Source organism: Lemur catta, chromosome X, assembly GCF_020740605.2.
Source record: "Lemur catta isolate mLemCat1 chromosome X, mLemCat1.pri, whole genome shotgun sequence".
NCBI lineage: Eukaryota > Metazoa > Chordata > Mammalia > Primates > Lemuridae > Lemur > Lemur catta.
The window spans coordinates 67,312,365-67,322,789 of NC_059155.1; the positions used below are offsets into that span (position 1 = coordinate 67,312,365).

The 10,425-nt window shown below is 49.0% G+C and overlaps 1 protein-coding gene across 3 annotated transcripts in view; it reads right to left on the reverse strand.

Moving 5' to 3' along the window:
- The window catches only part of TBL1X (transducin beta like 1 X-linked), a 212,395-nt gene extending 202,267 nt beyond the window's left edge, over positions 1-10,128 (reverse strand). For 2 of the 3 annotated variants that reach the window (XM_045538436.1, XM_045538434.1), the window contains exons 1-2: positions 10,045-10,108; positions 2,332-2,455 (exon numbers count right to left, since the gene is read on the reverse strand). The gene's annotated coding sequence lies outside the window, so the exon portion shown is untranslated. Of the gene's footprint in view, positions 1-2,331; positions 2,456-10,044 lie in introns of all 3 variants that reach the window. The other variant, XM_045538435.1, reaches the window with a different exon arrangement.
- Between the last annotated feature and the right edge of the window lie 297 nt (positions 10,129-10,425).

Here is a 10,425-nt window from a genome sequence, read left to right on the forward strand (position 1 = left end):
ACTGTAAATTCAATATTCACAATGGGGAAAACAGAGGCAAACACCAAAAATTACACACACACACACACACACACACACACACACACACACACAAGCTGACAAGTCAATCCCCTCAAGTTAAACAAACAAAAAACCTGGTCTGGAAACCTGACAGTACTTGAGGTTGGCATTTAGAGTCTGACAAAAACCAAACCTTCAGCTATTCTCAGCAAATAAACTCAGACAAAAGACCTTACCTTTGGAGGTGAGTCCTACTTCTCACCTCCACAATGTGGTCTGAGTCGTGTATGTTAATTTTTACGTTTATTCACACATACATTACCACTACACACCAGTAATGTAGCATCAACTAAAATGAGTTTTCTCTTAAAAAAAAAAAAAACCTGTAATATGAAATGCAAAAAATAAAAAGGGATTTAATAACAACCATGATGGATGAAATATGTCTCTGAAAACAAAACAACAAACAAACAGCCAGATTTAAGGCACCCACCAACTTTTACCACAACCCAAATCTGAACCACTTCTTCAACAAAAGCACCAAATTCTCCAGAGCCCCGAGGGCATCCTCAATGGAAGCAGCTGATTTATAAACAGAATGAAGTGATTATGAAAACAATGCAGAGTCATAAAATGCTTAAAAAGCACAGGTTGTTCCAAGGCTTCCTCGTGCACCTGCAACCGAGATACTGTCATCTAGTTCTAAAACACAAATATTTTTCAACTTTAAAAACAACATACAAAATCCACTAGATCCAAAATGTGCACAACACCCTCTTGTTGCATGTTCCTTCTTCCATATCCCTAAGTCAAATCACCAATATCTGTATCTCTGGAGTGATGTCCAACCTTCAAGCTGGGGGACCTCAGTTACTTCATGCACACACATCTTGGCAACTGAAGCTAGAAGAAAAGTGGGGGACAACTATGTCCCGCCTACATCCAGGGCCTTTAATTACTCCTGCTTCTAGCCTCTCCAGACCTAAATCAGTGATCTCAAAATGTTTTTCATTGCATATTCCTATCAGTGAAAAAGTATTGAGCATGTGCCCCCAACTCATGAAATTTATTTATTAAATATATACAAAACATTAAATGCATTTTCACAGACAAAAAATAGATATAAGCATTAATTTTTAATAGACATTTTCATACTTTCTTTTTGCACTCCAATAAATCTTGTTGTGTACCTGCCAGAGGGCATGAAACTCACCTGGGAGGCCCTTTTGGGAAGTAAACCTAAGACCCATCATTTCTGCCCCCCTCCCCCAAATTTGGAAACTATTAAAGAAAACATACTCAGGGTCCCATAAAATTTATGAGTGTCCCATGAAATGTAAAAGTAACTCTAGTTTCCACAGGCTTCTCCCCATGTGGTCTACAATAATTTCTGTCAAGAACTGGACATGTATGAGATCATTCTTTCTTATTTTCATCCATTTCATTGTATCTTGGGTGCACATCAAAGGTTGCTTCTTCTGGCTAGCCTTTTTGAAACATCACGATACAGATCACTGGAAATGGTTGGAGCTGGCATAGAATCAGCAGTGACTTAGAAATGCAAACCGAATGTGACATTTCTTTCATAATTAAATTGGGAGTTAAACCAAACCATGTGTCAGACTGACCTGCAACTGTCAGAAATTGGCAATTACCATTTTCAAGTTTGTAATTTTGAATTCTTGAGTTTTTACCGACATAGAGTTGGCATTAAAGACGAGCAGGATTAAAATGCCTGATAATTCTCTGTTGGAAAAAGAACTTAAGGCAGGAGCCCAAGGTTATTCTGTCCCTGAAATGATTCTTTTCGGAAGTACAATCTGAAACCGTGAAGACACCTGGATGTTTCTGGATGCCGGGAATTACGTTTGCATATTGGCACTACTGATCTTTTTTGGTGACAGACCTCCACTCAACTTCATTTCTCATCTTCATGTGGACGTCAAGATATTAAGGACGGCTGCAGGAGCAGAACTGTCCAGGTCGAGACTGAGAATTACCCACAACACAACTAAAAATGGAAATCACGGCTCAGTTATGCTCAATTTTTCTCCAGTTCTTAAAATGACCTTATATGGTCTGGCCATAATAAAGCATTTGTTATTATTGATTTAAGAAATAAAAATGGTACCGCATACAGTAAGCTTCCTTTTGTCCAAACTCCCATCCACCAGGACATTCAAACATAATTGAACAATGCCACACGCTCACACAGACTTAGGCCTCATGACGACAGGTTAAGTCGGTAACGGGAAGAGTCACGCTACCCAGAAGGGGAGAAGTGCCCCCTGAATGACACGGATGGGGCTGGGGATCCAGTCCTCCACAGACCTGAGAAAAGCTTTCCACTTCTTGGAGAGCTGGGGCGGGCACGAGGCTGCTTCTGCACCGGCGTGCGGGCGCGGGTGGAAAAAGCTCGGCGCAGGCTATCTGGGGTCACATTCTAGGTTCCAGCCTTAAGGGAAACAAGCAAAGAAAACTCTCATGTTTTCTTTTCAACATTCCAGCTACATCCACCACGATAGGAAAAAATGACAAGAATTCAAGGCAGACACCCTGGTCAAGAATAAACACTGTGAGTTTTGCCGTATTGTTTGTGCTTATTTTACAGTGTCTCCTGAGACCGAAAACTCTAATACTCCCAAGAATTATCCAGAGGCACCCAACCAAACCATCTTCTCAATTGTTTTTGGTTTTTTTTTTTTTTGTTTTTTAACAAAAATACACAACTTATCAATGTTCACCAAAATATTGCTTATTTTAACCGTGGGAAAAACAATGGTCTAGGCAGAAGACATAAATAACTGTCAGTGTACCCTAACATTTAGTTAACATAAAACCACCATCATCCTTAACCAGTCTAGAAAAACAGTGGCCTCCCGACCTTGAAGTAGGCTCCCGCTCCCACATTAAAATCTTCACACCTGGCAGAAGCCTTGAAGCCGCTCATCCAGCCCTTTCACCCTACCCGGGAGGACGTGCACAGATTCTGCGACTTCACACAGCCCGGCAAACCACCGGAGGAAGGCCGCGACAAGGGTTCTTCTAGAAAACATGCCACTTCCTTTGAGATCACAAAAAGCGAAATGATGCCCCAATGTAAAATGTAGATAGCAGCTACACAGAAGCACAAATGCAGGAATTCATCTAATATGTTTAGCCTATTTTGTATTTACATGATTAACCCACTGGGAAAACTGAAAGGGCTCTTAACGAACATGAGTCCTGGGTGTGAAACTAAACCAGGTCTTTAACCTTCTGATACATTCTACACACACAGTGTCTTTTGGCAGTACCGTGTGCCCTCTGAAAGCACATCCCACACCGTCCCTTCTCTACCACCACAGCTGCAACAACTCCCTGGCACAGAACAAACAGCAGATCTTTAGCAGCCTCAGCAAACCCCCTCATACTTTCTCACACACAGTAAGAAGCAATGAGCTCTTTGTCCTTGCTTTTGATAACATCCACAGTACAAAACCTGCTGTCCTGAGGAACGCCGGGTGGCCAAGTGCACAAAGGCATGAAGTTCACCTGTCACCAGAGGGAAGGGTCTGGGAAGGTGCTGGATGAGCAGAGGGACTCACACAAGGCATTTCATCATGTGTTAAACAAAACAGGATCCCGGAGACCTGGGCAGCAGAGCAGCCGGGCGGGCGGGCGCCCCAGGTTAGGGGCTGGGGCGGGGTGGCTGCACCAACGTCTCCCCACTGAGGGAGGTGAGGGACTCGTTCTCCATCCCGACTACCCTGGTGCTCACACCAATCTACACACAGAAAACTGTACACCCAAGGAGAAAAACAGCCAATGTTACCATATGGTGATTTAAAATAAAATTATACAGATATAATTATATGGATTTTATATATATATAACTAGCCCTGAAATTCAAGAAGGAAAAGAAAGATAAGAAAAAAAAGCAGCAAACTACTAGAGACCATCCTAACTGATAAAGAGACATTGCCAGACCCAGTGCCCAACTTTGAAAAAGAGGAAAATAAAAACACATGGGGCTCCAAGCATTATATTAATGCTATCTCTTTTAATACAAGCCTGAGAAATAGATTTTATTCTCTCATTCTCTTCTTTCTCCTCTCTCAATGAGAAAGCTCCGGCTAGAGTTCACCGATTTGCTCAGAGATGTAGTCCCGTCTGCATGGCGAGCTAGCTGCACACCAGGTTTCCCTCACAACTGTCCCCAGCTCCCGGGTCCATCAGGAGCCCAGAATCCCCCCGACCGGGTAGGGCCTGGAGCTCCTTTGGGGCTCATGCGGATGTGGGGGCCAGGGATTGGCTCAGGACAACCGGCCGCAGCAGGACCACACCCTGGATGCCTTTCTCCTACTGGCACTTCCAAGAGCACCAAGAAGCTGACCCAAAGTAAGACCTAGGAAGTCTGTGATGACATGAGTAAAACCAAAAGGAAGAAACAGAACTATGCACTCAGGGTGTACTTGCACCCGGGGCTTTAAGACACTGGCATTGAGGCAGAGCTTGGGCGATGAGCAGCCCCATCCTGCCAACACTCACAGGCCTTATTCAAAATCATTCTTGAAAGTCCACTTCCCACCACCCCCTTCTCTCTCTCCTATGAGCACCTGAAACTCTTACTGAATCCATCAGCAGCTATTGTAGCTTATTCCCTAACATAAAGTTTCCCTAAAACGTGTGTGCCTTGACACCTATAGAACTTGATACATATAATTGCATAGCTGACCATATAATTCAGGGTTTCTCCACCCAGGCACCATTGGCATTTGGGGTCAAGTCATTCTCTGTGGTGGGGCTGTCCCGTGCACCGCAGGGTGTTGAGCAGCGTCCCTGGCCTCTGCCCACTAGATAGCAGGAGCATCCCTATCCCCAGCTGTGACCACTCAAAATGTCTCCAGACATTGGCAGATGCCCTTTGACAATGGGGACAAAATTGCCCCGATTGAGAACCATTACTTGGCTGCAACATTCTGAAGACACCATTCCCATAAACAACCTTCTTCTCTATCTTTAATTCTAAGGATTCCTTTTCTCTTAAACCATCTCGACCACTCTGATCCCACTGGCAAGAATAAACCTAAGCAAGCAAAGGAAATGGTACGCAACTTCCTTTGCACAATAAACATATTCTCTCCTGTCTTAACTTGAAATGTGCTCCAATTCCATTTCTTAACCTTCAGGCACACTGGGGATTCTCCATAAATATTTGACGGCAAAGATAAAGCACAGAAGGGCGCCGCCGGAGGGTGCCAGCACGGGTCCTCTGAAGTCAGGTCCCCGCTGGCCGCCACGCAGCAGCCGGGGAGTGACTCCTTAATAACTGCATTTCTCCCTCGAGATTTCAAAGTCCTTTTCTCAGGCAAGGCGCTCACTGCCCTTTACAAACACGTTGATTTTTTTCCATCCCTCCCAACATCCAGCTTCTATGTTGGTCCCGGTGGGTTTCAGGTTCACCAGTTTGGCCAGCACACGGAAAGGGTGGGCCGGAGGGAGAGGGGGCCGAGACCCCAAGGGAAAACTCGCCCCAGTCTCCGGCTCAAGAGGTCAGCTACTTCCTTCACACTGAAAATAGTTATGGGGGAAAAAAAGTTTATCTTTCCAACTGAAAAAAAGTGCTTACAAAATGCCCTTAGTCTTGCTTCCTGATTGAGGCTATTTTTTAAATGTATCTGGTGGTGAAAGATTAACAACGCATTGGATGGAGCGTACTACTTTTTGTTTTTAAGCAGGGGGAATAAAGAAAGGGCCAATGCAAGGTATCAGGAAAGCAGGGCAGGGACGGTCTCATCCCGCTGGGCAGAGAAACTATGATCACCTGCTAGGCCGGAGGGCCACAGGGCCATGCGAGGGCACAGTGCAGCTGTGTACACAGCCTGTGGGGAAACTGGGAAAGAGACGGCCCCAAGTTTTAGCTGAGGTGTTCGCCTACCCAGCAGGTAACGGGCCAAGTATCTGCATTCCTGACATCGGGGCCCACTGCAGACGGCCTCCCCCTGGAGGGATCCTTGTTCTACCACTGGAGAAGAACCTTGGGTACCCAGGTGTGTGCGCCCTTTCAGCCAAAGGCTGGCAGGATGCACCAGATCCTGACAAGCAGCCAAAGTGAGAGGCTCATGGCAGGACACTTCTGGGAAGTCACCTCTCCCACAGAGCTGGGTTTCTCCCCCAGCCTCATTAGCAAATAAAATTTCTACAAAGAACTATGCAAACCTCACATCCACTAAAGAAATAAAAATAGCACCCTGACTCAGGGTCTCATGCGCAGGAAACAGCTAACACTCGGCCATGTTTTGTTTTGTTTTTTTAATACTTTGACTATTGTGGAATCTCACCTTGGGGGAAGGATTCCTTATCGGCCTTTTAATAGGGAAGATTTTGACCTCAAGAGATTCAACCTTAATACTTAGGACTTAAACTGCAAGGAGGAGACAGGGGAGCCCGAGGCACCCAGGACAAGCAAGGGCTTGACAATATCAGACGCGGTTTAGCACTACAGGTCCTCGGCACAGGACGCTCACTGGCGGGAACCTTCTGCCTGGCATGAGCCTCCACCTACACCATCCCAAGGACTCCGGCAGGCAGCATGGAAACTGGCAGTGCCATTTTTCAGATGGGGAAACCGAGACACAGAGCAGCTGAATGCCTTGCCCAAAGTACAACACCCAGTCGGGGAACTCAAGCTTGGCGCTCTGGTTTTCTAATTCTAAATTGGTCCAAAGCACCTCAATCTAGAGTTCACACCTGTCAATTTCAGGTTCAGAATCCATTTGCAGAAACCACTCTCCTGGGCAAACCGCTGGCTGAAATGGGTCTTTCAAAAATAAAGTAGGTCTATCTGCGAGTTATTTCAAACTTTATCAACCTCTCCCTTACCCGCGCCCCCCCAAAAAGCACACCAATTCTCTTGACTGTCTTCTTCAGTAAGGCTTCACTGCAGTAACTAGAGTAGCACTCTCCAACAGAACTTCCTGCAAGTTCTGTGCTGTCCAATATGGTGGCCACTTAGCCACATGCAGCTATGAACTAAGTGAAGTATGGCTGGTGGAACTGATGGAACAGAACTGTTATTTTCAGTTAAGTCTAAATACGCATATGTGGCAAGGGGCTGCCATATGCAATGACAAAGCTATAGAAGAAAACAATCATTCCACTGTGGTCAACCTTCTGTGATTCTGTTGAGATATGTCTATACATAATACATAGATCTCTATGAATATAACCAATGTAGATTCTCTTGTATATGCATGTGTGTATAATTGGTACATCTTTTGTCTCCAAGTGAGAAAATCCACACTAGATGGACAAAAAGGCAAAATAACACCGGGCTTAAGTGCTGGGCTTTGGGAATCAGACAATCTTCCCTCCACTAGGTACAGTATTAGCAAGTTACTTAATATCTATGAGTATTGGTGTCCTCCGCTGCAAGAGAGAGACAGTAATTGTCACCCATAGGGCATTAAATGCCTACAAAAGCCTCAGTGCAGGGCATTTGAGTAATATACAAGCAATTATTCTATTTGCACAAGAGCAACAACTAAAATTTGCGAGAGGCTTTATGTCTTTAAAAAACTTCCACATGCATTCTCTTTAGCTCCTTCAACTATCCAGTAGGACGATTTTAGTTCTCCTTTTTATTTTTACACATAGGAAACGGTGTTCAGAAAAGCTGCAGGAGTTCAAGGTTACATAACTGGTCAACGATAGCGCATAAACACGGTGGCCCTTTCACAAGTTCAGGCCAAATGGGGATGAAGGCAGCTTTTCTCAAGGAACATTACCTGTCATGATGCTACCTGTCATTGTAGAGATGAACTCAGGGAGCTCTATTCACCACTGTCAGCTCTCAAGCCCATTTAAACCCTCCTACCAGCCCGGCGAGGCAGTTTCATGATGCCATCATACAGATGAGAAAACCGAGGCTCTGCTACATAAAAGTGGAATTCAAAACCAAATGCAATTCCAGAGTCGCACATCACAAAATATCCCTATATAGTTCATGAAAAAGCCCAAACTTTCAGGAGCAGTGAAAAGATCTGGGAGATTTAGGGATCAATGTGTGAAAATTGAAGGGAGATATTCACAATTTCTGGACCGACCAAGCCTTGGATAAAAGAAGAATAAGAACCGAGAATACCCAAGGATCCTAGTAGCACACCCTGCCGTCGGTGAGCGGGCCACCTCCTCACCCCACCCCCACTCTAAATGTCCAACAGGGGGGCCTCTGCCTTGCTCTTGGGTCTCCTGGGCCTAGCAGAGGACCTGGCCTCTAGCAGCAGCTCAGTATATTTTCGAATGAATATTTGTCCATGACCATAAAGGAGAAATGTATCTTCCAACTAAGACACTCCTGTACAGAACCAGTGGTACAGTTATAATTAATGAAAAAACTCCAGATTTTGATACATTAACTTCTAAGTATGTCTACGATAACAATTATTTTTTGTCCTACTCTTTCTTGGCAGTGTGTACTTCTCTTGAGTCCAGTAAGGGAGTAAAATGCAGGGGTGAGGGAGTGAGGACCACAGCACTACACCAAAAATCTCCATTTTTGTCCCTCAGGTGTGCGTTCCTTTAAAGCCTGCAATCGCCTTAAGGGGCCATTTTAATAATTGAATCAAGGGATGAATTTCATCTTTTATCCCCGTATTAGCAACACAGCTTGGTAGTTTTCCACAAAAATCTACAGCACATTCGAGACACGACTGCCTTTTAAAATAAAAGCGTCATATTCGACATTCTTTTTTTTTTCCCCTGTGTTTTTTCTAGAAATGACTTCTTATAAACTTTTCATAAAATCGTCAAGAGCCATTTCCTACAGCTAAGCCACCGCCTGGGACCTTAACCGGAGCTCCTCTCCCCTCCCCCACTCCCGTCCCCTCCCCCTCCCCCTCTCGAGTCCCGGCCCTCCCCTCCCAGCTTAAACCCGGGACTCGCGCGGCGTGTCAGAGAGGAAAACACCCAGAAGGCAGGTCAAGCCACATGACAATGCAAAGCAGAAGCAGTTGTAGATACAATAGGGGGTAGGTTTTTGTTTCCTTTTCGGTTTTGCTCCAGAACATCACCGGCTGGAAAAGAAACCCGTCCTACCCTAACTTTGTGTTTGTCCGACACAGTTGGTCGAAGAACAAGAGGCCGAGCACTGAGCAAGCCGGGGCCCTCGGCCTGACCGCGCACAAGCGACGCACGTGAGCTCCAGGCCCTATCCCAGAGCGGCAGGCCTCCAGCGACCCAAAGTTGTCACCAACCCAGCGATCACCGACACCCGAAGGCGCACCCCCCATTCTGAGCACCGGCCCCTCCGTTAGGGAAGGTCCCCCCAGGGCCAGGACCGCGGATCTGGGGGACACCCCCCAACCCCCCGCCGCCAGAACCCGGGAGCAACAGGTCTGCACCGGGCGGCTCTGCAGATGCTCGAAGACCAGGGGCGCCCCCAGCCCGGTCCCCGCGCTTGGGCAGGGAGTGGCGGGGGGAGGGGGCTTCCGACTTCCTTGACAGTTTCCGCGCCTCCGAAACTGAGCAGACGCGGGGCCCGCGCCGCCTCGCCCGCCTCACTCCTCTCCGCGCGGCCGAGCCGCCACCCGGTTCGGGGCCGGCCCGCGCCCCGGAAGACCGGGGCTCCCCTCCCCCAGGGGGAAATCCCGCCTCGGCCCCCCAGCCCGCGGGGGCGCAGGTTTGCCCAGCGAGCCCCAGGATCGGCAGACAAAGGAGCACCGGGGGTGGAGGAGACCGAGCGCTTCCCCAAACTTAGCGGCCGCCTCCCCCTCCCCAAAACAAAGGCGCCCCCCGCCAGCCTCCGTCTGCACCCGCCGCGCCCGCACTTTGGGGAGCGACCGCAACGGGGTATTGTTCAGCCTCCAGGGAGCGCACCGCACCCCGGCCCGAGCGCCGCGGGGACAGTGGGGGACCTGCCCCTCCAGGAACCCCGGGGGCGAGCGGAGCGTCCGGGCGCCCCGATCCGCCGCCGGACCCCGGGGTGACGCCGAGCCCCGCTCGCCACAGAAGTTTGCGCGCCCCCCGGCCCCGCGCCCGGCGCGCCCAGCCCCGCGCACTCACCTCGCCGCGAGCAGCGCAACTTGTGGTGGCGCCGCCGCGCCCGGCCGCGCTCCGCGCCTCCCTGCGGCCGGGCGTCGCCGAGCCGGGGCCGTGCCGCGGCCGAGCAGGGCCCGGCGCCCCGGAGCAGCCGAGCGCCGCCCCCGGGCCGCCCCCGCCCCGCCGCGCGAGTCCCCGAGAGGGCGCGGGCGCTGGAAAGTTTCGGTGCCGAATGGCGGCCGGAGGGCGCTGCGGCGGCGGCGGCGGCGGGGCGGGGGCGCTGGCGGCTCCTCGCTCGCGAGCGCTGGCAGGCTGGCGCGGGAGTGGCGGCGGCGGGAGAGGGCGGGACGACGGGAGGGACCGGCACGGGCAGTGACCTCCGGGGAGCGGCCGCGAGCACTCCGA